This window comes from Drosophila subobscura, chromosome E (assembly GCF_008121235.1).
Source record: "Drosophila subobscura isolate 14011-0131.10 chromosome E, UCBerk_Dsub_1.0, whole genome shotgun sequence".
In the NCBI taxonomy this organism is placed as follows: Eukaryota; Metazoa; Arthropoda; class Insecta; order Diptera; family Drosophilidae; genus Drosophila; species Drosophila subobscura.
Window position 1 is genome coordinate 1,919,562 of NC_048531.1, and position 23,708 is coordinate 1,943,269.

General features: G+C 44.2%; 1 protein-coding gene across 5 annotated transcripts in view; it reads right to left on the reverse strand.

The window, feature by feature from the left end:
• The window catches only part of LOC117890673 (zwei Ig domain protein zig-8), a 68,043-nt gene that overhangs the window by 16,828 nt on the left and 27,507 nt on the right, over window positions 1-23,708 (reverse strand). For all 5 annotated transcript variants that reach the window (XM_034795653.1, XM_034795650.1, XM_034795654.1 and 2 more), the window contains exon 2: window positions 22,011-22,030. The gene's annotated coding sequence lies outside the window, so the exon portion shown is untranslated. The remainder of the gene's footprint in view (window positions 1-22,010; window positions 22,031-23,708) is intronic.

The window sequence follows — 23,708 nt, forward strand, 5'->3', positions numbered from 1 at the left end:
ATAGATATGGCCACTGGGAAGAGGATACAATTTTAAGATGTTTTAAAACACATTATCGCTTCTAAGTCCCACCTCAAACATTGCACATATGTATGTAAGTATGTACATATGTACGAGTAGATACGAGTGTGCATGTACATATGTACATATTTTCTTGTTTTCTATTTATTTTTTGGTTTCCTCTATTGATTCCATATTCATACTGCTCTTCAACTTTCCACAGACAAATGAATCTCTTTCTGAAACTGACACAAATTACGCATACGAAAGTGCGAACAGGGGACGAGGATCACGGGATGAGGCGTTTAAGCCGCTTGCCTGCTCACTCTCCCAATCGCATTGTGTGTGCGGCAAACTTGTTTGTTTGCCAGCGGGGTGCAATGAATCCTTGCTGGAAACTTGTTAGCAACATTTAAAGGAGAACGAAACTTGCAAGTTGAAAAAGTTTTTCAATTTGAGCCCGTTGCGCGCCATCGCTCCGAAACTCGTCGCCACGCCGCCTGCTCGGGCTTGGTCTCAAGTTTTGCGCTTGTTAATTTACCACTAAAAAGTGCATTGGCCACATTTGAATTATTCCATGCCATTGCGTGTCTGCGAGGACAGTTTGTTGAACTTAAGACACGCTGCACCGTACCGCTGCCGCTCACACACCCACATCCTGAGTCTGGGGCATGCCGAGCCTTGAGCTGCTCATTTAGCTTTAATTAAGAGCTTTAATTGCAAAACAGAGAAATCGTTGACGACAGCCCGCTTAGCAAGAAGTTGCTTTAAGGCGTTCATAAGAATGCCACAAAATATTTAAGACCCCATTGGCTCGAACCCTTCGTGTGCCCGTGTGTTTGTGTGATGGCAGGTTTGTGTGTGTACTTGTGTGTGGGGGGGAATGGGGGATAAAGAAAAATGGTGGCAGTAATAATAAAAATAAAACTATTCGTAGTGTTTATTTAAGTTTAGAAATTGTACAAATTTTCGTAAATTGTTTTGTGCTTTGCCACGCTTGTTACAGGCCAAAAGAACCAAAGTTTTCCCAGCCATCGCCTAGGTATTGTTCGTCCCGCATATGTGTGTGTGTGTGTGTGTGTGCTACTCTATTTATACCCTGCCCTTATCCCACACCCATCAAGACCCCACGGTTCGTGCAGCATTTTCTTTTTCTGCCTTTTCTGTCGTGACTGCAGCAAAGTTTTAGTTTGGCAATTTTGCTTTTCCGTTCGCTTCGCTTCTGTTCTTTTTTTTTTATTCGTTTGCTGTTTTTTGTTTTCTGTATTTTTCTTACTTTAGCAGTTGAGTTTCGCCTATTTTTTTTGGGGAATTTTTGTTTCGTTTTGTGCTTTGTTAGTTCCGTTTCCGCTCGACGCCAGCGCGCAGCACACACTCCCCTCCCCACACACACCGGCACCACTCCACGGCCAGCCCTGACTGCTCCATTTTCGCGACTGGTTCGCTCGTTTTTATTTCATGTGGTGTTGTCAACTTATTTCCCCGTTCACTGATTTATTTTCTAAACAATTAAAGAAAAACACAAAGCACGACACACCAAGCACCAAGCACAGGCCGGGGACAAAAAGGAAGTCCACACAAGCGACACAGATAGCAGAGTGTGTGGGGCAGCTTTATGAATTTTTCAGCTGAATTATTTGCAGGAAAGAGGCAGGATAATAGTTTGCTGCCAGGCGGCAACCAGGTGAAAGGAAGAGAAGAGACTCAAAGCTGACCGAAAACTAAAAAACAAAACAAAAAACCAGCAACCGATCTATTTTCCTAAATAGCGCCAAGAAAAACAGAGTAAAGCTAACAACCTATGTGCTCCATCTGGCGGAGTATGTAAATTCTGTATCCGAGCTGTAGCCGATGTAATCTTCTGTGCTTTATTTCGAACCACCGGACCATTAGTCTCTGTTTTTTTTTTTTTGAGGATTCTTGGGCCCTCTCTGGATTATAGGGACTTATCCTTGATGCATCATGGAAACTGCTGCATCCTGCCTGTACCCTGACAGGAGCGTTCGCCGCCGAATAACTAATAATACGTGACTGCACTGTTTTCATAGAAAATTAATTTCGTTTTTGCCTTTCCACGTGTGTCTTCCCGGCACATAAATCTTGGCAAGTATTTCATTAAGCAAGCGACAGGCGATGTCGCAGCGCACCGCTGCTCATAAATATGTGGAGACACCCCGCAGACACGCCTACCGCCATCACAGGGGGTACAGCAGTGGCAACTATGCGCCACACGTACGTACATACACAGGAACATATAGTTTCAACTATAAAGTCATGTAATCGTCTTCATAATTCGCGCCAAGACAACTCAACTGAAACCCACCCATCCCCCCATCACCCAATCAACCATCAACCCCATCCACCCACGCCAGCCATCCGGGATAATGTTTAACGCGGCACTGCGAACAATAAAGCGCAGCAGCAGGACTATTACATACACAAGTACACACAAACACACCTCTACTCTGAACTCCCAACGGGACAGGGTCGGGCCGGGCCGGGCCGGGCCGTAGGATAACTTTTCCTTCGCTCCTTTGCTCCTTCAAGAAAAACTACTGGAATTATGCGCATTTATCAAAGAAGCAGTGGCACAGAGGAGTAGGGACGAGAGGCAGAAGCAAAGAAAACTTGTACCAGCGAAGGAGAGCGCGCACAGAACACCCAACTACAAGCGCAATTACATGCACTCACATACATATGTATACTTACACACATACTCCTTCATGGCACACAGTCACACGTCAGGGAAATGTGCCTGCAATTTTGTGTCAGAAATTATAAACTCGACATACAAACACGGAACATTAATTCACACAGATCGCACAGAGTGACATGCGCCTCAGCCGCCCGGCCGGGCATGTCTATTGCGTTCCAACAGAACCGCCTTCCCCTCTAAAGACGAGTCATTGCTGTGATATTCTTGATATAACTCGGAATGCACCTTACGGCTGTTCAAGGTGTGCCAACTTACAGCTCAACCGATCAGCTGGTCTGACTGATGTAGCGTGCAGGTGTGGGATAGATGTATTTTTACCCAAACTAGTACCAGGAGATTTCGTGTGCACCTCTAGCTATGCTCTAGCTAAGCTCGCCGGATTGTCGGGGTTCGTTCTACTCTCTCCTATGTTAAGTACTGACACACACTCGCATAATATTTTAGGTGCACATTTAAAAAGAATCAAAAATCAAAAGCAGAACACAGGTTAAACTGGACTGAAGGTATGGAAAATGGATCAAGTATTTGTTGTAAAAAAAAAAAAAAAAAAAAGAATGATGATCTCAACTACTCTATTCAAAGCACGGGAAACTCAGGTGCCGTCGAGAATCCCTCTTCTTTACCCACCCAGCCTATGTCATACAGGTAAATCATACCGTATAGACCCTAAAACAATCAGGCAGTTTTCATCCTACCACTTCGACCTTGCTTGGCTAAGGACTGACATTAGAATTTAGAACATATTATAAATGGGTTTCAAAACAAAGACTTTCAGATATATTTCCATGGTTTCCTATTATTAATATTCAATATCTTCAAAATTTTCGCAATCTACAGGTGAATTCATTTTTCTGGCAGTCTAGCCCACTTAAAAATATATATATATCTATTTTAGATTATAAGAATTTAAGTATATGTATCTAATGGCTGTTGCATGTATAAAGACTAAGAATCATAGGCGGGTAATAGAATAAAGGGGGGCGAGAGGTGTTAACCCATTATGGTAATGATAATAAACGGTTTTTGCACAAAAATTTCACCACGAGGATATGCGTAAGCTATATGCAGGTTATGTACATATATATATATATATATATATATATTGCTTGACACAATCACGTCTCTTTTCGTTGATCGACTCTTTGCTATTAACTCAAGCGAAACTCATCCAAGTTAAATTAGGCTGTACAGAACATAAAGCTCATAGATCGGATGATGTTTGCGAGCTTTAACGGGACAATCGTATGATCTTTCGCTGAATTGAGTGGAATGTCGGTCAAACGTCAAGGGCAACTTCTATGCTCACACTACCTAACTCTCTTTTTTGAAGATAAGCGCCGCTCTCGCTTGCATGTGCTAACACTGCAGCGACTCTCTTTCGTAAGCTCGGCGTAAAGCTTGCGCTTACGATCCACTTTCGGAGTTCTCTTTCGGAATGCACTTATAAGCGCTACCGAATATGTTTATTAGTGATGCTCTATGCTATCTCCCTACTTTCGGCCCCTACACCACAGTTGAAGACGAAAGTGTTCTTACAGTGAGACTTGAACTGAAGAAGGCGATCTCTTAAGATTTAAACTGAATGTCTTTTAGATGATAGACTCCTAGGTTTTTCTTATCTGCACTAGCTAATTGGTAATATGTGGTCCCAACTCGTCGAATAACTTTGGCTGGTATAAACACGGGTGCCAACTTAGCGCTGAACTTTTTTATAGCATTACTTTGACAAAAATTTCGGGCATACACGTCCTCTCCAATGTTGAGTTGACGGACACGGCTTCTTAAATTATATTTCTCTGCATTCTGTTCGTGAGATTCTGCTACCTTTTTCTGAGCGGCCTGCCGACACACTTGTATAACATCTGGATAATGGACTCTAGTGTCATCAGCCAGGAGATGTAGACGTCTAAGCAGTTCATAATCCTTTCCGTTAAGAACCATATTTTGGCCAAACGCCAGAAAGTATGGCGAATATCCAGTGCTTCGATGGATATTGGCCCGTAGTGCCGCCGCGCTAATTTCGGGTAACTTTCGGTCCCAATCGCTATGGTCTTTGCCGATGTACGCTCTAATGGCCGCTAACACAGATCGGTTTAACCGTTCACTGGCATTGGCTTGTGGTGAGTATATTGCCGTGCATCGGTGAGTTACCCCGAATCGGGTAAGAAACGACTTGAAATTCCCTGAGACAAATTGTGACCCATTATCGGTGAGTATAGTCTCAGGCACCCCGAAAGTACAAAACAACATATTTTCCAGAAACTCACCCACCTTACTTGAGGTAAACTTCTTGAGTGGACATAAGAAATGAAATTTGGTGTTGTGGTCCACGATTATCAACATTCCAATATTACCTTGTTTGGATCGGGGGTACGGCCCCAGTAAATCCAGATAAAGCTTTTGAAAAGGCCGTTCGGAAACCATTGGTTTCCCCATAGGAGGTCTTAATACGACATTAGCGCTTTTGGTCTGGTGACAAACGTCACATTTTGACACATATGATTTATTTGTGTTACCATCTTTGGCCAAAATAGATACCTTTTCACTTTTTCGATTGTCTTACCAATACCGCTGTGTGAAGCGTTTGGAGGGTCATGAGCACGGGAAATAATATCGTTGGTAAGGCCGGACGGAACCCAAAGCTTCCACGATTGCGTATCTGCTAAGGCGTCACCCGAACAGGGTTCGGTTCTTTTATATACCAAATCATCTTCGATTTTCAAGTCGGGCAACTTAAGTCTGTTTAACCTTACATGTTCCATTAGATCCATGTACTCTTTTGACTTAAACTCAATAGAAGTGAGGTCTACTATGGGTCCATTAGCATTTAGTTCTTTAACCTCTGGTTCATCTTGACGTGACAACGCGTCCGCTACTACGTTTTCGGACCCTTTCCGATGTGAAATTTGGAAATTAAATCCCTGTAATTTTATAGCCCATCGAGCCAAGCGACCTGACAAATCTTTTGCCTCATAAGCCATTGAAGCGATGCGTGGTCAGTTATGACTTGAAACTCCTGTCCTTCGACATAGGCTCTAAACTTTTTTATTCCTTTAATCACAGCCAAGCACTCGAGTTCGGTAACAGAGTAGTTTCGTTGTGCCTTAGAAAGTTTTTCGGACATAAAAGCTATAGGTAACTCTATCCCTTCCTCATTTAATTGGGCTAATACGCAGCCTAGACCAAAGGTGCTTGCATCACATACTAATAAAAATGGTTTCTCAAAATCAGGAGTGGCTAAGATTGGAGCAGATGTCAAACAGGACTTAAGTTTATTGAAAGCAACTTCCGCTGAAGCGTTCCAGTTAAGCGTATGATTCTTTTTCAGTAGTTCGGTTAACGGAAAGCTGACGGTGGCATAGTTATCGACAAAGCGTCGGTACCATCCTGCCATCCCAAGGAATCTTCGTAGCTGTTTTACAGTTTTAGGAATGGGGAACTCAATTATAGATCTAATTTTACCCGGGTCCGTTTTTAACTGACCGTAACCAATTATGAATCCCAAGTATTTTATCTCCCGTATACAAAAGTTTGACTTGGCTATATTGATTGTAAGGTTTGCCTTACGCAAATGCATCGCTACCTCAAGCAACAGCAACATGTGCGAATCGAAGTCATCGGAGAGCACAAGTAAATCGTCCAAATAGACGAATACCCGATTCCGTAGATGGGCAGGTATCACCTGGTCCATAAGTCGGCATAAGGTCTGAGCGGCGTTGGTTAATCCAAACGGCATTACCTTATACTGGTAAAGTGGTCTATTGGGGATAGTAAAGGCTGTATAATGTCGAGATTTTTCCTCTAATGGAATTTGCCAGTATGCATGTTTCATGTCAAGTCCCGTAATATATTTGGCTGGCGGTAGTCGACTAAGAATGCCATCAATATGTGGTAAAGGGTAGGCATCTTTGCGGGTGTTTTTATTAATTTCTCGTGAGTCCAAACATAGTCGATTTTTCGTTCCTTTCTTAACTAAAACGCAATTGCTACTCCAAGAACTGTTTGATTCTTCTATAACATCTAGGGCAAGCATTTTCTCCACTTCCTCAAACATTAACCTTTCCTTTGCAGGTGATATAGGCCAATGGCGCTGTTTAACCGGTCGGTCGGGTATCATTTCAATCGTATGTTGAATAGCGCTAGTGCGACCTAATCCTTCCTTTTCGAACGATGGAAAGGAATTGATCACGGACTCTAACCTAACCTTCTGGTCTTCGCTTAGATGATGTAACGGTGGCGATTCCGATACCTTGGTTTCACTTCCTACGTCTAGTTCCTGTACTACCGATCGGTCGCTTAACAAACTCGCCAAAAGACCAAATTCTTTCCAGAAATCTATTCCTAAGTAAACATTTTGTTTCAACGCAGGTATTATAAAGAATTCAATGTCTTTAGTTTGACCGCGGAAGGTTATGGGAATGGTGATTTTTGCTATGACTCTACAAGATTCATTATTGGCCGTTCGAATATTTCCGGAACATTTTTTCGCCTTGGCGTGGTCTGCGAAAGACTTAGCAGCTTCATTTCCAAGGCAACTTATTGTAGCCCCTGAATCTAACAATGCCATGAATTTTTGTGTATCTATACTTAGTTCTACAAATAACCTGCTATCGGAGCTCATAAGGATCGAGGAGACAAGTCTCTTTCGAACACTTTTTACGGAAGCCCAGAATTGTCTTAATCTAATGGTCGATCTTTTAGGTTGATACTTAAATTCTACCTTATCTGAGTGTATACTGCTACATTCTATATCTATCTCCTCCGTCTGAGTTTGGGCGTCCGCCAAGGACCTCTCAGAGAGAGCTCTTCTGAAATTCGGGTTGGAAGAGTTTTCTTGGAAAACCACTTCTTTTAATCGGTCTTCGTTGTCGGATGCGACAAACTGCTGCTGGTTTGCGCATCCTGTTTGCGGTTTTCCGATGGATTACATTTCTCGCACTTTGGCTTAAAAGTATTTTTCGCCCCGCAACCATAACAGAAGATGCGTCGTTCCGCAACGCAGTCTTCAAACCTATGACCGGTCTTGTCACAATTCCAACAGACAAACCGTTTGCGACGTATCTCGGAGATACTATCCTCTTCGAGTTCTTCGTCATCGCTCTGAATTTCCGACACATTGGGTCTAGTTACTCGACTTCGCGGCAGAAAGTTTCCTGCTTCTTTACAGAAATGTTCATGCTTCTTCACTTCCTCCCTCAACTCACTTCTATTCTGAATTTTTAAAATGCAGAAGCTCGTATCGAAGAGCACTTTTGGCATTCCTTTTAAGAATATCGATCATTTTGAGTTCACTTATCCCGTGTGAAAGTCGAGCCACTAACTTTTCAATCGCTGTCTGAAAATCTTCGAAGGGTTCATTTTCCCTCTGCTGTCGTTTTCTGATCATTTCCCCCATAGGTCAAAATCATCTTTCTGGTCGTCGAATCTTTGTCTGAACGCTGTGCAGAACGATTGCCAGGAGTATTGGTGGTTTCTTCGATGGAAATCCCAAAACCAATCACAGGCTTTTCCCGCGAAAAGCAGATGTAAATTATCGCAAAGTAGTTGGTCATCGTTTCCAAGCGTCTGTGCCGTCAGAGCACGAATGCGATATAGAAATTCTTCTACATACATTGCCTCCCGAGAACCATCAAATTTAAGACGCCAACTGAGTAGAATACCAGCGGCCTTTGCCGGTGCTACCGTCCCGGTTGTACGATTGCTTCTCGGACTTTCTAATGGAGAATCGCTACTTCTCATATTACTGCCGTTATCTACCTCCTGCCTAACATTACTCCGAGACTCTGATGGACCTCTGTTTACCGTGGCGATATTCGTGGTTAAATGTAGGTTGGCAAACTGGGTTTGTAAGGTTTGCTCAATAGACGATTTAATGAAAGAACTGAGGTTTTCCATCATAGTTTTCTCCTGACTTTGTATTACCGAATGGATGTAACTGGTAAGATCTTCGGTTGCCGCGTGACCGGGCGACCTATTTCCGTTACTGCTAACAGACTGTCGACTTCCATATAAATTACGATCGAGGCTAGCTTGATACCTTGTTTGCATTCCCCTTTTTGGAATGGCTCCTTTCCCTCGACCTCTACTGTTATATTTCCCTTTCCTATGCGATACCGTTGGATCTGATGGTGCCGTTTCAAAGGGTTCATTAGCCTGAACGTTGGACGGTAGGGACCCTGCACTTATGTTTAATTCCTCTGCTAGAGTGTTATTCTCGTATCGCAGACTATTCGGACCGCATTCCGCCTTGCAGACAGGACAAGATTTTTCACTTTTTAAGTGTTCACATACGCACGTGTTATGGAAGCGATGTTGACAAGGCGTAGTAGCTATTAGCTGATCTTGTCTTAAACTTCCCTGACAGATTATGCAAAACGTTTCTTGGCTACTCAACGCCGAAGCTAAGTTTTCGTTACTACGGTGTACAGCCATAATAACAACAAAAATATTTAAGCAAAACAACAAATAAAAAAAAAATATAAGTAACTAATAAAGAACTTTTCTATTATTTTCAAAAATAAATAACAATATGTTCGTCCTCTCCAAGCAAGATCTGGGTGGTCCATTCTTAAAACTGCCGATTTCGATTTGAATAGTTGAGTAGTTGATTAGTCTATCTGTTTCTATTGTAAGCTTCCGGGAGTGTACGTGTGGATAATGGACAATCTCTACCTATTATAAATAGAACATTGTAATTCCGAAAATCTGAGACGTTTCCCTGCCGAGAACTAGTTTTTGGATACAGGAGTCTCAACAACCAATATCAAGATAACGCCCAAGAATATAATTGAGTCGGAGTATCCCTCTATAAGAATAACTACCGCAATTCTCTAAATTAACATCTTGAATGATCTCGTTGGTGGAGTCCCGTATCATGAAGTGCTTCTTTGGTTATTATCCATCTACGCTAGTCTACCCTGACTAAGAGACACTAAGTTATACATAGGTCGACCTTTCCAACCTTGGAAATTAAACCGCATAATCCGTATGTAAAGACTGTAGTACTCCCACCTAGAGAGATCTATCTGTTTCGTGAGAAGATAATACTATTGTTTTGGATGGAACTTTAGAGCTATGGTGGAGCCTCGCCCCAGACTGACAGGTCTCTGATACCGATGTTATGTACCATTTGAGAAACATACCCTGTCGGGCCCCACGTTGGGCGCCAATTATGTAGCGTGCAGGTGTGGGATAGATGTATTTTTACCCAAACTAGTACCAGGAGATTTCGTGTGCACCTCTAGCTATGCTCTAGCTAAGCTCGCCGGATTGTCGGGGTTCGTTCTACTCTCTCCTATGTTAAGTACTGACACACACTCGCATAATATTTTAGGTGCACATTTAAAAAGAATCAAAAATCAAAAGCAGAACACAGGTTAAACTGGACTGAAGGTATGGAAAATGGATCAAGTATTTGTTGTAAAAAAAAAAAAAGAATGATGATCTCAACTACTCTATTCAAAGCACGGGAAACTCAGGTGCCGTCGAGAATCCCTCTTCTTTACCCACCCAGCCTATGTCATACAGGTAAATCATACCGTATAGACCCTAAAACAATCAGGCAGTTTTCATCCTACCACTTCGACCTTGCTTGGCTAAGGACTGACATTAGAATTTAGAACATATTATAAATGGGTTTCAAAACAAAGACTTTCAGATATATTTCCATGGTTTCCTATTATTAATATTCAATATCTTCAAAATTTTCGCAATCTACAGGTGAATTCATTTTTCTGGCAGTCTAGCCCACTTAAAAATATATATATATCTATTTTAGATTATAAGAATTTAAGTATATGTATCTAATGGCTGTTGCATGTATAAAGACTAAGAATCATAGGCGGGTAATAGAATAAAGGGGGGCGAGAGGTGTTAACCCATTATGGTAATGATTATAAAGGTTTAAATCAAATAATTTAGTAACACGCAGGTTACATTTATACTCAGTGCACATATAGTGTCAAGTTTACAAACTCACAGTTTTCGTTTGGTTTTGATCTTTTAAAACCCTTACTCCTTTCGTAATCGATGAGCTCATGGATGACGTAGGTGCTGGTTTCTGGGGAAAAATAGAAGGTATTAACAATATATGCACACGTGCGTACATGCAAGTACGATTTAGTAATTTCATTTAATTATTTTAAGGTCTCATACCCGCTCTTTTCTACCAACACTCATAATTCCCGATGCTCAAAAAAAAAATACATATCTATATATCTCCGCCAGAGAATTGGCCTTAAAAAGGCATATTAACTCAAATCCCGAAAATGTGTAAGTTAACACAGAGCAACTCCGGACATCTTCCTGTAGCATCGGCGGCGGCTACTCTGTAGGCATGCCCGTCAAAAATCACGCCCAATGTTCTGTTCTTCTTCACACTGGGCTTAAGCGGGGAACATCCGACTGCAGGTCAAGCTGCAGCTTACATTGGCACTACAGTGCGCGACAAACTGATCTTCTCACTGGAGTTGATTAAAGTTCCGAGGCGCCCCCTTTTGCACTGGGCTTCCTACTTGTTGCGACGCCTCAATAAAGTTGACCCAAGTCAGAGGTTTTCGGTGCTCAGCGTTTCCGTCAGTAGAGGGGGGTCGAAGGGTACCCCTTTTAGGTTGGAGGATCACTTCGGTGATACTCCTCTCGTGGAGCACCCCGTCTATGTACTTATGCGCACTCAGGCTGCAACGACGGAACGGGCTCCTGACCTCTGTCCTATAAACTTAATTCACATAAATTAAACCGATCACTTGTTGTAGCCTACGGCCCACATACCTTGGTTAATTATTATTCACGCTTGGTACTAGCACCGATCCACAGAGATTTCTCAGAATAAACGGTTTTTGCACAAAAATTTCACCACGAGGATATGCGTAAGCTATATGCAGGTTATGTACATATATATATATATATATATATATATTGCTTGACACAATCACGTCTCTTTTCGTTGATCGACTCTTTGCTATTAACTCAAGCGAAACTCATCCAAGTTAAATTAGGCTGTACAGAACATAAAGCTCATAGATCGGATGATGTTTGCGAGCTTTAACGGGACAATCGTATGATCTTTCGCTGAATTGAGTGGAATGTCGGTCAAACGTCAAGGGCAACTTCTATGCTCACACTACCTAACTCTCTTTTTTGAAGATAAGCGCCGCTCTCGCTTGCATGTGCTAACACTGCAGCGACTCTCTTTCGTAAGCTCGGCGTAAAGCTTGCGCTTACGATCCACTTTCGGAGTTCTCTTTCGGAATGCACTTATAAGCGCTACCGAATATGTTTATTAGTGATGCTCTATGCTATCTCCCTACTTTCGGCCCCTACACTGACCCCGTTGGTCCATTCGATCCTCTCTTTAGAGTTAGTTTATCATGAGTTTTAATCCACCTTTTGTGCATTTGGCTGTTGTGCAACATAACCACGAAAGTCATGAAGCTGCGCATTAATGCAGCCCATAATCAGCTCTAATATTTAGATACTATTTTAATTGATTGATAAACGAATTCCTCGATAAATAATAAGCTTTAAATTCTTTCTTTGGCCATCAATTTCAGCTAAAGCCCAGCTTCTGTAGTCCTTAGCTCAACCCAGCTGAGATTCTGGCCATCCAGTTGGGTGCAGGTAGTCCATCATCTGGGCCAAAGGCTTTCACTTTCTTTATCGCTTTGCCACGAAATCCTCCAGCTCGAAATCTTGGTCTCTGTTTTATGCAAGTTGTCGCTTTCATAAATGCATGAAAATAATTTCGCCTCCAAACGTTGCATATCTCACTATGTGGATGTGTGTGTGTGCGAGTGTGTGTATGTGTGTTTGAGTTTTGATTGATTGTTTTCACTTTGCGGTGAAAGCTTTGGGCAAAGTTTTTGGCTCGCTTCCTTGCCTTCCAAGCAGAGTCCTCTGGCTGAGCGTGAGAAATGCATTTGAATTTACAATGTGTCAGGCGGAGCACCATTAATATGCCTTTCCCTCCGAGTGGGTTGCCACGAGTACACTTGGGGTTGGGACAAGGGTTTGTGGGCTTGATTTTTTGTGGGCCTGCCCTACTCTGCCCAGCACCAGCACCAGCAGCATATTTATGATGGCCGGGCCACAACTTTAGCAATGCATAAATATTTCCACACGCCGACACCTCCCGGCCAGATAATAACGACTTGAATTTACGATAAACGCTTTCCATACCGGATTTCTTTCTTTTTTCCATTCTGGCATTCTTTCTTTATTTTCGGTTTTGTTTCTGTTGTCGGCTGCCGTCCGCTCCAGCCATGTGGAATATTTTCAAGGACAATACGCAGGCCACATAATGTGAACCGGTTGCCATTAAAAAGGGACCCGAGAGCGGGAGTGGGAGTGGGATCAGGGACTCGGGCAGAAAGGTTGTCCGGCCGCAAATGTTTCTCTTTCGTTTTCGATTAAGCGGCGGAAGTCCGCGGCCCGGCCTGTCCGTTGCCCGTGGCTCGGCTGGTCCGTTACCCGTTGCGTGGTGGACATCATTGCCACCATTAAGCTCTAATGACCGTAATAAATAATAATTTATTTTACCTGCAGGGCACACCGCACTAAACCACACCACTCTAAGCTTCCACACCACCTCAAACCTACCAAACCTTACCTAAGGCATGCATGAGGATCTCAAATTGATGGGTTTGTGTGTTGCTGAAGCTCGAGCAGTGCTCTGGAGTGGCACTAAAAACAAAAGGTTTTTGTTGCATACCCAATACGAGTATTAATTGTTCTCCTTGGCTTGGCTTGGGTCGGATTCTCCTGGCTGGGATTTAAACGCCATTTCATAGCCGCCGGCAGACCAAGTTGCAGACGTGTCCCGTATCGAGCCGAATAGAATCGAAACAAACAACGCCGAATCTCGTTTGAATAAACTTATCTAAGAGCCCCATCCTGCTGGCTTATAGTGATTGGTAATTACAAACACACAAACTTCTAGGTTGCCTAATGTATGCTTATCAAAATTCTGTGTCATTAGAATGGACTGGAAATTGGCTAGAACGAGTCCGGGTGGGGCAGCCAGGGACCAGCAGAAGCCCATTGCGTGCAGGTGTCGGCGTCTAATTGTATGCCTGATTCAGCCGTGGAAGTGCCCTGCCTTTTGGCAAATTAAATTTGATGGTTATTTGACGGGTGGCCAAATCATTTAATGAGCCGTATTATCGGTCCAAGCACGGAGCGCGGACCACTTAGGTCCTTAGAGTGCGAAATCAATAAATACGGGCAGCTCAAGCTCAATGCCCTCCTGCTAACCCACATCATCAAACAAGAAGCCAATTCCCGACGATAGGGGCTTTAAGGCGAAATTTAATTTTGTTTCGATAAAGGAAAATGCATCCCCCCACAAAAACAAAGCTGAAAAAATGCACTGACCCTGGACAATGGGCGGCAGGGACAAATTTTATTAGAGAAAGTTCCATCTGATCCAGCTGGCAATGGAGTATGGCATGGGGATGTGGGTAAAAAATAAAATCAATAGATGACAACGTCCCCGACAATGGTGGCATATGCTGCAGCGCCCAATAAACATGGGCGTGAAAACCACAAAATTTTATGCAAACTCATAAAATGATTTTTACAGCTAAGCAACAACAGCAAAAAAGGAGGCCCATTGTGGTAGAGCCACCCAGTTCCTCCCGGCAGCCTGGCAGTCCGGCAGTCAGGCAACGGCGCGTCTATAGATGGCCACATAAAACTCCTAACAAAAACTGCAGTAAAACATGGAGCGCCAGAACGTGTTTGGTTTTGGTTTGTTCGGTTTTTGGGGCGTTGAGGCCGCTGCCAGCGTCAATATTTTTCCTAAGGCGATTTCAGAGCTAACCACAAAACAGCCAACGGATTTTTATATATGTTTGTACATATGCACATACATCTGTGTATGAGTGTGTGTGTGTGTTCCCCTCTAAAAACCGATCAGAGAATAGAATGTAGCGTCGGGTGGGGAGGATGGGGATTTGGTGGCAGAATATATGGATGCCAAATCAGGGGCAACCAATATAAACTGCCCTCCAAACGAGCATGCAGGCAGGCAAACGGCAAAGCTGGGGCTCGGATTCGCTCTCGACCGCCTACATGCACGCCTCAAATAATAGAAATCGAAACGGACAGGCTCGACCTCAGAGGCTTTTGCGAAACAGTCATGACTATTGAACTAATATTGGGGCTGCTGGGAAGGGGAGTTGGTAGGATTTGGCCGAGCCGCCGTCAACTGACAATTGCTCCCAGAGCGACACACATTTTTCCCATTTTATGAAAGGCATTAGGAAATCGCCCGAATATCTGCACCTCAGAATCAGAGCACGTGTATAGATGTATAGGAAGAAATGGATATGGATGCAAAGCTTACAAACTTACATGGACTTCCGGAAGAGCATCAAACAAAACACCCGAAAATGTTCGGTGAAGTGTGCGAGTGTGCTAAAGTCCCAATTGGCGCCAGCTGCTTCCCTTGGCGTTCGTGTTGTCATTACACTTTCGACTCGGGTGTTTATGCAGAACTTCAAAGTGCGGCGGAAACAATGCGAAAGAAGTGCCAAAGATTTACATATTATTGATTAGCTGTTCTGCTTCTACTTCTCGATATGGTTTTGCCATTGCTTTGGCGCGTGCTACGCCTCGTTCAATGCGAGCGAAATGCTCTGGCAATAACCAGAGGGGCGGAAATATTGCGTATACGACGGCTGTGGTGTGACTGAATTCCCCTGGTGGCCATAACCATAGAATTGGAAGAGCACCAGCAACACGGCACACATCGTAGGGGTGAACGCCACAATACACAAGTCTGTACGCATCTATGTAGGTGTGTGCATGTGTGTGTGTGCCAGGGTCAAATTAAGCAAATCCCAGCCAAGCAATTCGTACGAGAATGCAATCATTTATGAGAACGGGTTCTGGAGGCAGGAGATCTCGCCCAGGATTGCATGCTGGGTTCATTAAACTTCTGGCCGGTAGAGAGCCCGACACCGGCAGCGACCCCAACCCTTCACCTGCCATTGCCCTGCATAGTTTGCCAGCTCGTGCCCGCACTCAAACATTTCAATTACCCGCACCGTGCCATTACCTGCTCCTTGCAGCCTTGGCTGGGCCCTTTGACTGTTCAAAGGGCTTAGTGATTTCTGCAGCTGCCTCATTGGAAATCATTGTCAATGTTCCCCATCTTGTTACTTATAATTATTGTGGGACAATTGTACATAGGGTCGGGCAAAACGGGCTAGAGCTAGGACTGTTGCAGAGAGAGTGTAGAAATGCAATTGACATACGGACAGCATCCAATCTTCTTCAGACTTTCACTTCATTTCCATTTACAAAGCCATTACAATTGCAACATTCTCAAGGAGGGGAGCCGAGCCAGTACTCGTACTAGAAAAACGGGGCAGAAATATTACATTCTGCTCGTCATTGCCGCAACATTATTTTCTTGAGTTAATTGCGACTGGGATCATCGCCGGTCGGGCCACAGCGAGGGGGTGGGACAGGCACTGGCAGCGGAGTAAGCCCGGCACAAAGCAAGAGTTCCATTTAAAAATAATGAGTTTTCCGGCTAGCATGCAAACAAGCAGCCTGGGCTTGGCCTGGAGAGGATGGAGTTGAGTCATACTACAAGCATGGCCAAAAAATTAACTTTTGCCTTAATTATAAAGCTGACAAAACGTACAAGCGGGAGTAGGCGCTGGGAGGAGGTCAGGAAGCATCCCGAATTAAGTCAATCCTGCCAGATGGGAGATGGGAGATGAATACCCGATAGCTGGAGGGACTTCTTCTTATTCCGGCCGTAGCCAAAAATATTCCCCAGTCAGCTCCCCGAGGCTTGAATCCAGATAAAGTTCGGATGGCAAGCGCCAAGGGTCAGCGACAACGGCAGTCCAGGCCCAGGCCCAGGCCCAGGATCAGCTCTACAGTCCCGCTGCGGGCATTGAATATTTTAATTAATTACAGAGAGCCGCAATTGCAAATCTTAAATGAAATGAAAACGAGAGCAAGACCGGGCGTATATAATTATTCAAAAGCAAATGCGAATGTGAATGCAAATGAAAGTAAAAAGTGAGTGTGTATCCCTTGCAGCACACGAAAATATTTAATTCTCATGGCCCAGCAGGCCCGCCACTTCCAAAAGGAGAGAGAGGCCGTAAATAATGGAAGATAATGCAATCCAAGCACCAGAGCAAACAGCATTGCTGGAACGTTTCTGTTTGGTTCCCAGAGGTAATACCAAATTCCTAGAGGCTGTTGTATACGAGCAGGAAAGAGATACACAAACACGATGAGGCAAGCCAGTAGACTAAGTGGAAATCATCGCAAGACAGTTGTGTTTTTTGGTTGCGGAAATTATGCGGTTTTTTGGGGTTTCCATCTCTTCTCAGTCACCGGCTTGCCTCCCTCCAATTCAATCGAGTAGAGGCCTCATTATTTAGTTAGAGCTCTTGTTTAGGGGCATTTAAATTCGAATTGCTTTTTCGGTCTTATCTCCACCTCTTTTTATGATCTTTTAAATGTAATTGCCCCACATTATGCAGATGTGTGCGGAATATGTATGCTTTAGTTATTTGCTTCCCATAAACACTGACGGGGTAATAAATGAATTGCCATTTCATTTGCAGTTTCCCCAGTCTCGAACGTGTGTGTGTTTTTGTGTGAGCATTTGCACAATTTATCTTTTGTGCATCGTAAATCTTGTTGCCTTTTCAGCATTTTCGTAAAATTTATTTCCTTATTAAAACTTTTGCCCCTTTTATTTGATTCAATTCTGAAGCGTCCTACCGAATCCGTCGGGCCAAAGGTTCTCTGAACCTCTGGACCTCCTGCACATATCGTATGTTTGCTAGGTGAGTGTAAGCCATACAGAATGTGATGTATATAACGACTGTTTGGGTTGTTATTTGTGGGCTCCAGGCAGCAGAAGGAGCAGCAGCAGTCGTCCTACAGAAGGATGCCGATGCCAATGCTGCCTGCTCTCTGCCCAAAAGTAAAATAGTTTTCCAAAAAGCATTCAACTTTATCGTGCGTTTCCTGGGAAATTAACATGCTGCCTCCATTCTATTTCTCTGTTTTTAGATATCTCCGTAGATCCTAACTGGCTCGTTTACGCCCTCCACATCCCTGCTCAACCCGTAACCCTTATTCCTTCGGCAGTAAAAAATCCAATGCCTGTATGCGCCTATGCCTGCCTACACATTTATGGGTGTGTGTGTGTGTTTGGCTCAGCACTAAACTTTTATTTTGGATTAAGTCAATTTGGCCAACAACCCATACAGAGATGAAAAAAAGTATTTTTCATTTGCTTGGCCAACCTTTTTATTAACAACAAAGTCGCTCCGCATCAAACTATGCACGCAGCCCCCCCTCCCACTCTTCACGCTCCCATGTCGATTGTCTGTTCTCGCCCATTATTACGTATACGGAGCGTAGTCTCGACGGTGTCATCGACAAAGTTATATTTCGCACTCTCCGGCATTCGATTGGTCTGGGCCTGATTTCCGATTTATCCGTACGGCCGCATATTACGGGTATCAGCGCGTTTTTTCTCGTCGTATCCGCCAGAGACTCGTTTTGGGCAGCAAGTTTAAAGCACGCCATAAGTTATGTCGGAAGCTGTTGGCACGCACACTGAGTCGAATCGAGCCACAGCTAGTGCGAAAGGCAGAGCCTGAGCAGCCCTTTTTCGCTGGCTGATTGCTTGATTTATCCACTGTCTTTAGGCTAAAGACTTTATTGGAAAAGTTTGATTGGAGTCCTGACTACTCAAGCTGTCGCTCTGACTGACTGACTGACTGCTGGCTCATTGCGGTCGCGGAGCTGGTGCAGAGGAGCCCTGATTGCTTCATTTTGGGCAAACAATGAACAACGCTGTTCGGCTTGATTGACGTCAGCTCGCTGGGGCCATAAATCATACATGCACACGCCAATAAGGCACAATTTTGAAGTGTTTAAACATTAATGGGGCCTCCGCACAACTGTAGTCAATCAATAAATGATAAGCGTGGGCGAAAAAATGAGCCATTAAAAATGCATTGCCCGCACAGTGTCTATCCCCCAAGAGGGCAAACAGAGCAGGAACACAGGAAGGTGCGATCCGACTGCAGTTAGCGGATGTATTAATCATCAGCTTAGGCACACGGCTATTGGTTTCTCTCCCGACAACAGGGACAAATCAAATCTCAATTACAATTACTCAAGCGGGGGCTCTAAAGCGATAGTCGAAGGAAGGAAGATGTTGATGCCAAATATTATCATGTTATATTTAATTGAATACACATATATTTTTATTAATTTAACCGGAGCAAGCCCAACAAATTGGATCAGCTCTCTCAGAGCACAACTCACATGTGGACAACATTTCAAAATTGGTTTATTAAAAAATGCTTTTAAGCATCGTTATCGAATGGACCATAAAATGAACACAGCGTTAAGAGGCGCCCTGTGGAAATAATAAGGCCGGAATAAACTCTTTGCTCTCTTCGCCTGACATTGTTGAATTTATTATCTTGCGCATAAATCAAGTTTTAATTGTACGCCATCCCGCTCCTACTCACTGCCTCGGTCCCATATTGAAAAAGTACATAAAAATGGTAATTACGTGCAGGACTCCTCTCGAAGCCAGCATACGGGGGATGATGTCTTTAATTACAGTCACCCAGTGCAAACAAATCCTGTGCCAACAACCTGGCGAAATCTTTTAATTCTACCACAATTATCAACGCGTCTGGCATATGCAATTGAATGTATGTATTCCCTTTTCAGCTACCCTATTCCGCTTCATGGCAGAAGTCATCTGGTAAGGGAATTTTGGCTTTCTCCTGCGGTTGCCCCGACATCCTTCTTGGTCCTTGGCAGACTGCTTACACTTGTTAGATATAATTATACTCTCCTCTCCAGAGGGTATCTTAAATTTGAGTAAATGTTTGCCACGCAGTGATGAAAGGATCTCAAGCTGTTATTGTCATGACAGTCTGCATTTTTCCTATAAGCTCAGCCAAACTGTATCCCACTGGGAAGAATATGGTATACAGCTTCGATCTGCAAGGGTATTAAACCCTTCGGTCCACGTACGTAGCTATCCTTTTGTTGTTTGGCTTCTCCTTTGTAGGTTTACGGCCTTTTGTTGCTAATGATTGCCGGCAGACTACGACTACGACTACCCCACCCACGTGACTTGGTGGCTGTCTGTATGTGTGTGTGGCTGTATGTCTGAGTGTGCGGTGGAGATTTCGGTCTCTGCCGTGTGGTTTTATATGAGATTTGCAAATTGCCTTTTATAATATTTAATACGCCATGTTGCCATACAGCTTGGCTATAAGTACGTACTGTTACTACTCCCAGACTCTGGTTTAGCATTGCTGCCCCGGTCGAGGCAGTTTTCTGCTACCATTCTATGTCGTTTACAACATTTTTATTACTTAATACGACAAAGTAAACGTCTGGAGCTGCTGTTGGCCTCTGAAGTATGAGTATCTGCAAATTGTCGCCTGGCTGCCCTTCCACTTTTGAATGACGGGAAGCCAATGGTTGGGCGGACTCAAAGATAGTGCTCCTAATGTTGCCTATGGAGGTTTTTATGTGCAATTAATGTGCTTTGTATTCTCTAATGATACGAGAACAACAGCCGTCGCTTATTTATATGTTTTAATGAATAATCCGTCGTAGCATAAATCATACGCCTCGCTTTCCTCACGGCCAATGCAAATAAATCAACGCGAGTGCCAGAGCCAAGGGGCCAGTGACCCTTAAACTGGGGTCCTAGCACGCCCGAACGCCTCTCACGTGAGTCTTCGCCCAACACCTGCGCAGACCCTTCGAGTGGCTCTGTTCCTGACTGAAGCCCCGACTGAAGTAGTTTTCCTGCACCGCGCGTGTTGACATTTTTACACATGGGATGTGATGTTAATACCAACAACGCCAAGATTTATGGTACTCCCCATGCCCCTGCTCGTGACACAAAGTTATTGTTGCCACATCTGTTGCCTCGAACCTATCAATACCAAATTGCACTCACTTAAAATATGCTTAAGGCTGTCAGGCTCGACAGGGGGCAGGAGGAAGGATGATGCAGAGTTTGGCAACTTGATTATCCGACATTCATACCCCTTGTCACACCAAATTAGGGTTCCGACGATGACCAGAGGATCGGCTAATGTCCCCTCATTAGGAGCAACCCGCATCGCATTCCCTTTTTGTTTAACTCGCTTTTTTTCTGGCTTCTTGTGGGGTTTTATGGTTGACGCTTTTGTTGTTGCGTTTGCGGCAGAAAATAAAAATAAATTTAAAAACACCCCACGCAGAATATGCAGCCATGCGTATAATTAATCTGTTGGCATTAATTGCGGCAAGGACTGGAAAACAGCATTTCCAGAAAGCAGAGCAGCAGGAGGGGAAACAGAAACAGAATCAGAATCACAGAAGGCTGAAAGGAAAGCCTGCAATTATTTTAACGCTCACTGCGGCGAGATAAACTAAAGCGGACACTTCTTCCACTCCCGCACTTCTTGGCTGGAATGTCATTGAGAGGCAGTCAGGCATGGTAGGCAAAAATACGAGCAAAGCTGCTGCCAGGCAACAGCGGGGAAGTCAGAGCAGTCTATTGAACAATCTGGGCCACCGAGAGCAGCTCCAGCCAGTTAAAGCTGATTGGCTTGGCCTAGCTAAATATGTTTTAAAGACATCTTTAGCTGGGGCATCCACACTTTGCCTGACTGACTGTCTATCTGTCTGTCTGTCTCTCTGTATATCTAGCTGTCGTTCCATCTTGCAGGCGTAATTAATTGCTGACCAAGTTGGGTGCACGCCAACACATTTTCACCTGGGCAAATTCAAGGAGGAGCCCCAGCCCCAGCCCTAGTCCCAGAAAGCAGAGGAGAAACGACTGCACAATTTATAAAAGTCAACACTTGAACACGTTCCAGCATTTCACAGAGCCCGAGCACTCCCCAGAACCGCCTACTGGCACCAGCACTGGCACTGGGACAGGCACTGGGTGCCATTCCACTTCATTTTATTATCAAGCGTATTTTTGCACGTAATTGTTTTGACGTCACTTTGCAAATTGTCCTTTTTTCTGCCACCGCCACCGCCACTGCCCCAAGTGCCATCCTCCCTCCTTCCTGTGACCTCAGCTGATACTATTCGGTTTTTTGCTCAAATAGTTCATTAACCAAAAGCATTGCAATTAATTTCCTCATGTCAAGCAGTCCATCTGCATGTGAAACTGGCGGATGCCAGTTCCCAGCAATCGATACAGTTATCAAGTCTTGATGAAAGGAGTATTGATGATGGGGCTTTGGAATTCTGTCGTTCGTTTACTTACCAACGCTTTGATGATGGTATCTAAAAATAGAAGAAATAAACACAATTAGTAGGGGATTAAAGTGGTGCGAATTCGGGGATCAAAGTGCAGGCCCCCAGCGATAAGGACGAGCAAACAGAGAAAAGTTTTTCAGCGTTTGTTGTGTCTGGCAGCTGCGCCTGCAACACAAACAGCAGACCCACAACTTGCGCATAGATACATCCACATACAGCCAGTGAGAAAGAGAGGGACAGAGAGGGTAGGGTGGGAAAGGTACACACATACACTCAAAGATTCACACATTGAACGAGCCGGCCTGATTGCCGCCTGCTGAGTCAGGGATGTCAGCCTAGGCGTCAGCAGTTTGCATGTTATTGACATTACGGCTTGGCAGCAGAAGCAGCAGGAGGAAAAGGAGAAGGAGGAGGAGGGGTGGATCGCAAGCAAATGTGAATCTCAATCTGACTCTGACTCTGACTCTGAATCCTAGTCAGGGAAGGGCAAGAGTCTGTTTTATGTGCCCTTTGTAGGGACTTAAGTGCAATCAGACTGCGAGAGCCCAAGAGTAATTTCCCCAACATCAGCGTCATCATTCGCCAATGCCACTTCAGTGGAGCTGAAGCTGGAGTTGGAGCTGAGCCTGTCATCGGGTTAGAGTCAGACAACCAGCAGTCTCCTAATCCGCTGTGAGCCAAAACAAAGGCCTCCTTCTTGGTGCTGTTTCAATTAATTATTGGCAACGTTCTTCTGAAAAAATGAAATAAATTAATTATGCTCTCCTCGCTAGTCGCGTGCTCAGGGGAGTTGAGGCAACAGAGCTTTTGGCGAAATAATTAAAAAAGGACACGCTGGTCCAATCCGAAAAAGTAATTATTTGTCCCACCCGATCTGCCCCCTTTTCGCTCTATTTGGGGCAGCAAACTTTTGCAGCGAATTGAAATTAATGAAAATAAATTTTCAGAATTGTTTTCAACCCCTTCTCGCAGGGTGCAGGCCGTTGAAGTTGACTCTTGGAAATGATTTGAGTGTAATAAAGCAGGGTCAAAACAAACCAAAGTAAGCCAAAGTAAAAGGACGAAGGGTCCTGCGAAGCCCCATCATCCATCGCCGCCTGGCCCATCACTCCCATCATCATTGGCGGAATTTGCGAGAGCGGCCCGTGGGGCTGCTCTGTCTTGGCACATGAAAGCACTTAAGAAATTTAGTTCTTGTTCTCAATCTTGTATCTGAGGTCACAGAGGCGGTCACAGAGGACCCAGGCGGCGGACCTTTCCCGAACCGCCCCGTCCCACTCTTTTGGTTTGTTTGACCGATCAGAAATCTTTCAAATGTCTATGACTCTGACTTTGCTTTCGGTTTGGGTTTGGGATTGGAACTTGTATGGGGGGGTCGGGGTATCACCCGCGAGAACAATGCTCCCTCAAACTTCTGCTAATCTTCAAGCCAATTCGGGGGGCATCAAACTAATTAAATATTCGATTAGCAACAGAGGCCAGAGGCAGGGCGTACCAACTGACAAATTAAAATCCATTAATATTCTTTCGCATCCCGATTCATTATGCAAGCTCACTGGCCAGGTTGTGCTCCGTACTACCATTTGCGCGAATCCCTTGGTCCACTCTCGTTCTGTGTTGCATACACTTTTAATGCGACCATGGCCAGAAGCGCGTTGCCATTTGTTTATTTAATTAAGCCCATTAAATGACAGCTACTTTCGGT